The sequence below is a fragment of the Rosa chinensis genome, chromosome 6 (assembly GCF_002994745.2).
Source record: "Rosa chinensis cultivar Old Blush chromosome 6, RchiOBHm-V2, whole genome shotgun sequence".
NCBI classification, from domain to species: Eukaryota; Viridiplantae; Streptophyta; class Magnoliopsida; order Rosales; family Rosaceae; genus Rosa; species Rosa chinensis.
In genome coordinates this window covers 21,494,686-21,501,981 of record NC_037093.1, presented here as the reverse complement: position 1 = coordinate 21,501,981, position 7,296 = coordinate 21,494,686, and the positions used below count along the sequence as shown (strand labels likewise).

General features: G+C 39.9%; 1 long non-coding RNA gene across 1 annotated transcript; it reads left to right on the top strand.

Annotated features, from left to right (window-relative positions):
* The first annotated feature begins 516 nt into the window (after positions 1–516).
* Positions 517–2,280, top strand: LOC112174584. The gene is made up of 3 exons (XR_002926075.2): positions 517–657; positions 767–885; positions 1,546–2,280. It is a non-coding gene; the product is annotated as an uncharacterized LOC112174584 (long non-coding RNA).
* The last annotated feature ends 5,016 nt before the right edge of the window (positions 2,281–7,296 follow it).

Below are 7,296 nucleotides of genomic sequence, written 5' to 3'. Positions count from 1 at the left end.
CATTGCCAACATACCCTGTAAAGGGATCAAACCATTATAGTTCAGAGAATTTGTATTTCTAGTGTTGGGAGAATTTGACTGGAGTCAGTGATTCAATTTAGGACTGGCTTAATTTGACTGGTGGAGTCAGGGATTCTGTTTGGATTTGTGGTTGCATCTAGTGGGTTGCTAGATTGCCTACATACCCTTGAAAAGGGATCAAACCGTTGTAGTTCATAGAATTTGTATTTATGGCATTGTACGAACTTTTGTGTTTGACTGATGTATGTATTTTTCTGAATTTGTCAAATGTATTTCTTTTGGACATCCAATTTGGCAGAGTGTCCGCTGATCTGATCCGAGGACCCAATGTACTGAAGTTTGCAGTCGGCCTTGAAATTTGGAATGGGCTTTGGATGGCAAATTAATTGGGCCCGAGCTTCTGAGGTGAATTGATTTAGACAACCGTTGTGTTAAGCTTCTGAGGTTGGGCTTTGTGACTTGAGATGGGCTTCGCACTGCCAGGAAGTTCAAATAGGCCCAAATTTTTGAAGTGAAAGGGCTCAAGTAAACAAAAGGTGATCTGGACGCCCAGGCTCTTTCCTTTGAGCCAAAATCAAGCCCAGCTGTATCAAAACATTGATTATCACATGTGCTTGATCTCCAGCGTAGAGTCAGGTACCTTTTAAACTCTTCATTTCTTCTTGACGCGAGCTTTTATCAATTGCGACCGAGCTATGATTCATCAGAAACTGACAGAGGCCTCTCAATTTCTTTGCTGCTGCAGATTGAGCATCTAGGTCGACAGTTAGACGAACGACTGGTGTGCGAAGTTGGCGTGACCCATTTTGATCTTGTATATAGCTTGTTGTCCTATTTGCTATCACACCACCGCTTCAATTAAAAGTAATTGCCACCATTCTTTGTCATCTTCTTTCTTTTGATTGAATATTGATTTTTGCATGCTTTCCTTGATTGAGAGATGAGCACATAGCTAGGCATTATATTTCTTGGTTTGACTTGTATTCAAAACCAACTTGCAGCACTTTTGTTCAATTATATATATTGAAAGCTTTGACTTGCAGCACGTTAAGACAAGCTTATATATATATATATATATATATATATATATATATATGTATGTAAAGCTATTCATCATTTTAAACATTCCTCCACAATCAATGTTTCAGAAAGGTAAGCATGTTTGCTTGACATCTGCAGCATCACTCTTAGAGACAAATCAATTGCTTTAATTTTCGCCTCTGTCCACCACCGTTTCAATTCAAAGCATTCACCAAAAACAATTAAGCTCGTTGCACTTTGTCCTTCCTGTTAATTAAATCACCACGACTTTAAATTAACAATTTATTTTAATACTTCTGTGCTTTGTATCCAGGCTTAATTGTGTCTCCTCCACCGTTGCTTTTGTATTCATTTAGCAAAAGGACACCTTGATCATCTCTGTTGACAAAGCAAATATAGTCTCTGAGATAATAGTCTTATGTGTCCGTACCTTTGCCTTAAGTTTGTCTTTCCTTTCCTTTTTGTTTACATGTTACAAAGCAGAAACAAAGACCAAAAAAACAAGGGTGAGGCTTCAATCATTTTGCTTGATGTGATTGGTACTTTGTATGGTTTGCTTTGGAGGTGGTGGTTTATGATAGTCGATGGGAGACAGAAGGCTGGGAGGCTCTTTAGTTGTGGCGGGTATTTCTGTTTTTCAAAGAGGGTGAATGTGGAGAGTGATCGGAACTCGGCCATTAGTGACACTATGTTCGAATGCTGGAATTTGCAGCAGCCAGGATTGTATTAAGACGTCGGCCGTTCATGAACGACCATGTTAGTCTTAATGCAGGAGGAGATCCCAATGGAATGTGGCCGTTCATGAATGACTATGGTTGTTTTCAAAAGGATATGGGTTGTTCATGAACAGCCCTCCTTTTGTTTGAAGCAAGCTTTTCAGTTCTTTGTCAAAGAAGACAAGAATAGCATGACGTGGTGTATACCTGGGCTTCTCCCCTGCAGCTTGGCTTGTCGTCACTGTTTATCTCGACAGAATTTCAACAATTAATTGTTGCTTCTTTTTTGACCCTCTGGTTCGGCAAAGCTTTAGCTTTTACTTGCTGATTTCTTCCTCCTCTCCGTGTATCTTTTGTATTTCTCCTCCCCCGAATTATTGTTAAAAGCCTCATTTTATATGCAACGTAGAAGGATAAGAGATCATGTTGGTTGAGTTCAATTTGTTTTGAAATTGAAATGATCTTCGGATGACGATAACCACCTCCACATTCAAATTTGTATCTGTGGAGATTATCCACAACTTTCAATATGTTATTTGGATTTGAAAGCTTGCAGCATATGATGACTTTTTTGTCGCCATACTGTTCCTCTTCCTTCTGGAGATAAGAACGAAGGACAACTAACTAACCATACTCAAGAGTTGAGATTTAAATTGGACTTGTATCATTCTTGTGCTTTTGGATGAATTTGTTCTGTTGATTTGGTGGCCAATTCAAACTATACAAGTACATATATTGCAATGGGCTCCCAGTTTTCTGATTTATTTTGAAAAACCACCACCATGTAATTTTTGAATGTAGCCCCTCTTGAATTGGACTTGTGAATTTTTCGGTTTCAACAGTTGCCCCCTCAAGCGTCGTGCGTGGAGCAGCTTTCGCGTGCGAGGCTTGACAACTTTTGTTTTTTTTTTCGAAAGTCAATCAAAGTTTGGGAATGTTGCGTATAGAATTTGCTTTGCAACTCATATTCTTCATCATTCTTCTCACCATTTGTAGTTTATACTCGTACAAGGAGATCTTCAAAGGTGCCAGGTGTGGTGCTGTTGATCGCAACCTGTTGGTAAAGAGAATGTGATTTTGAAGATTTTGTGGCTGGATCTAGAATTTGAGACTAGACTGCCTACGTTCCCATTTAAGGGATCAAGCCATACGTAGTTCCCAAGAAGGGTTTTTTCTTTTCTTTGAAGCACCTTTTGAGAGACCGGTAAGTTCGGAGGCAAATTTGGATTTCACTTTGCCGACGATGTCTCCACCTCAATTTCCTTGTCATTGACCATCTTTTGGATTATGTCCAACAAAACAATCTCTTGTTGAATGACTTCCGATTCGATGATACTGGCAAAATTTGGGGTTGTTGTTTTTGTTGACTTCACCTCGTCATTTTGGTTCAGGAAGCTCAATAGCTTGTGCGTTGATGAGCTCACTGAAAATATGCTCGACATCATCATCATCGAAAGAGTATTTAACTTCTTTTCTTTCTTTGAGGGTGAGCTTTCTAGACCATTCTTTTCCTTTGCATGTGTTTGACTTGTTGTCAGTCTTGACAAAGGTTGCCAGCGACTCATCTGTGTTGTCAACTCTATGGTCTTTAAAGGATGCCCTTTGTGTCACACACTTTTTACGGGCAACTTGTCTTTCGACATTACTAGCTTTTGAGACTAGTGCTTCACATGTTTGAGGTTCTGTGGTGCTAACAAAAGTTGCTATCTCTGCCAAGAGGTTGTTTGAGCACATTTGTACTGCAGAAAGCTCTGTCAATTTCTCCGAGCATTGGAGGTTTAAGCCTCTCCATCTGGAAATGAATTCATTGGTGCTTTCATCAGAATTCTGTTTAGTTTCAGCCAAGTAGATAATCGAGACATTCTTTTTGGAGCTGACAAACTGTGCCAGAAAAGCTCTTTGCATATCGTCCCATGTGAGGATAGAACTTGGTTGTAATTGACTGTACTAAGTAAAAGCTGCTCCTTTAAGGGACTGAACAAACTGCCTTATTAACAATGCATCTGACTGTGATGTTTCCCCACAGGCTGAGAAGAAATGAGCCAAATGTTCATGTGGAGAGCCATCTACTCCATCAAACTTGTCAAAAGTTGGTTTTTGATAGCCTTTAGGGAATAGGAGTGCATCGTAATGCTCAGGGTAGGGTTTCAAGTACCCAGAGAACTGTGAATTTGAGGACATGTATACTTCACGGATTCCCTCTGCAATTAGGGTCTTTATGTCTTCAACACTTGCGATTGTGGAACCATGTCCTCCGATGTTCTTTTCACGATCACTCTTTTCATCATTTTTATGATCGCTTATGTTGGCCATAGCAGCCAATTGAGAGGTCAGTGCTGCTATTTGAGCATCTTTTTCAGCTAGCATTCTCTTCATTTGTTCTAGCTGCTCTTCTATTGTTGATGCGTTTGTGACCATAACTGACATAGTCTCAAGCTTTGTGCAGTCATTTGTCTCAAACAATGCTTGAGTATGTTGACTAACAACAGGGACCATAGATGGTCTTGATTCTGCTGAAGAGTCCGGGAAGACCCCCTGTGGTAAGTTAGCTGGAAATGCCCCCTGTGATTTATGTGCTTGGAATGCCCCCATTGGTATACGTGTTTTCTTGGACTTTCCAGTTGTAGAGGCTGTTTTGTTGACCACTGATAGATTATGTTGGTGGTGTGCCTTAACAACTTTGTCATGTGCGCCAGATGAGCTGTTAGAGGTTGAGATGAACTTGACTATCTGAGGTTCAGAAGCTATAGTAGTTGTCGCTGATTGTAGATGTACTTGTTGTAGGGACTCGAGGCACGGGGCTTCGAGTCTATGTGGTGTAATGACCAAACTGATTGGAATAGACCCGATCATTATCTGAGTATTGACAGGGGCATGGTTAGCATTGAGCGTAGCGGTCTTAATGACTCTGACATCATGGTTGAGCTTCTGAACACTGCTTGTCAATGGAGCTTGATCAATGGTGAATGAGACATGATGTTCAGTTCGTGTTTCTTGTCCAGCCTTCGACCCAATAGCTTTAAGCTCTTGGAAATACACTCCTGGGGCAAACAAGTAACACATATGATTAGTCATATCACAAATGGAGATGAAAAAGAGAATGGGTCCCACTGGGCGTGCCAAAACCTATGTTGAGAGAAAATTGCACACAGTGAGCGAAAATGTCACCCAACATAATTTCACTCGTATTCATTTAGTGAACAGAGTTTTAATTATTTCGGGTTCGACCCATTCAAGACAGAATGTGTCTCTTAATTACAATCTCTTATTACAGGAAACACCCTTTGATTCCATTTATAAAGAAACCAATTGTGGATGTGTGTTTGTTTATTTGTTTTTGCGGCTGCACCCGGATATTTGCATGGGTTGCCTACGTACCCTTGGAGAGGGATCAAGCCACTCGTAGTTCAAGAGTTCCAATGGGTGAATGACGCATTGGAAGGTACTGCTTTTTAGAATAGGAATAGTGTTTGGACGAATTTGGTGTAAGTGAACCAGAGATTCAATTTGTTTGGAAAGGTTGTGACGTTTCCTGGTGTTTGGCGGAATTTGACTTGATGAGGTCAGGGATTCGGATTGGATGAACCAGGAGTCATGGATTTTATTTGGAAAGGCTGTGACGTTTCCTGGTGTTTAGCAGAATTTGACTGATAAGGTCAGAGATTCAGATTGGATGAACCAAGGAGTCAGAGATTTTGTTTGGACTAGCGGTTGCATCTAGTCGCTACATTGCCTACATACCCTGTAAAGAGATCAAACCATTGTAGTTCAGAGAATTTGTATTTCTAGTGTTGGGAGAATTTGACTGGAGTCAGTGATTCAATTTAGGACTGGCTGAATTTGACTGGTGGAGTCAGGGATTCATAACCTCCCTTAAAAATGGGCAACCCAAAACCTGTAGAATTTCAATTTCACTTCTAAACAACCCTCCCAAAACTCCTGGAGCCACCCTGCTCCCAAAACCGCACAACTCCACAATTTAGAGTATCAAATTATCCAATTAACTCAAAATACAACCAAGTCATAGGTTACAATATTAATACAAAAAAAATCTCAAGGTTATCAGAGCAGTCTAGAACCAAAAGAACAACAATATACATAGTAAGTTAGCAAGTAACCTACGAGGGATAGATGACAGCGGTGGTGCTAAGCCTCAACTCCTAAAGCCGAACAGCTACACTGCGAACTGGGCATTTGAAACCGAAGGGCCCAGGGGAAAGTACATAAAAAACGTTAGCGTAAGTGGACAAAAATAAACAATTTCAAACAAAAGGGATTTTATACTTTCCCACATTTATTTCTTTAAAATTCCCGATGCATGCAATGATTAACAAAAAATAAAATAAGAGGAGTTCCGCTCATGAAAGCCGACTAGCCCCGCTAGTCACAAACGAATAAAGGAAAAGGTTGAAACTCAGATACTCAAGGAAATAAAACCAGCCCCGCTAGCTAAAATAAATCGGACTAGCCCCGCTAGTCGAAAATAGTATAATGAGTAGGGGAAGACGATAGCCATACGAGTGGGCCTCCTAGGCTCGGGTGATAGCCTCCCAGGCTAAAGTACTCTCATTACTCCCGTAATATACCCTTACGCCACTATGTGTAGCGATAGGATACTGGGCTTTAGAATTACTGTCACAGAGACAGGAACCAGCGCCACAAAGGCGGAGGGCTTCGGTGATCCCATCACCTCGCCACAAAGGCGGAAGATCAAAGCTAGCAATGATAAGTCACCCAAAGTATGGCAAAAGAAAATCCGAAAACCTCATAAATCCATAAAACTTCCCCAACTCTCGTAAATGAATTTCCAACGACGTGTCCCACACACCAAGATAATCTCAAGTTCAAAATAAATAGGAGATAAATAAGTATAAAAATTTACTCCATCGAAATCTCAATTAAAATCACAAATCACCGAATATAAATAAAATATAAATAGTATAAATCCAGAAATCACATCGGAAATAAATAAATAAGGTAAGATAAGCGAAACCAATGACGTGACCCCGCACGCCATAAAATCTTCAAATAATCAAATATCCAAAACCATTTCTGAAAATAACCATATGCTCGGGAAAGTAATACGATAAACAAATTATTATCTCAAAAACAAATAATTAAATGCATGCATCATTCTTTGAAAATAAACGTCCACTCACAGTATATGGCTAACGTGGTATCCAAGCGTACAGATCCTCGTCGAGCGACAGGTCGGTATCTCGTCCTGTACACAATTATATTCCGTAAACAACAATTCGATAAATATTTACGATAATCAATAATTAATCTCAAAACCCATAACCTCAACTTCTCCAATCCTCTTCCACATCCAATAAAACTTCACCAACACTGCCCACTCGTCGATTTCAACTATATTACAATTATGGAGGAAATCCGACAATCGAATTCACGATTAACATTAACCAAAATCCAAATCTTTAGAAATTTATAACCGATTCAAAAACTCCACCAATCCTTACCAAACTTCACCATTAATATCCATCCGTCGATTAATGTA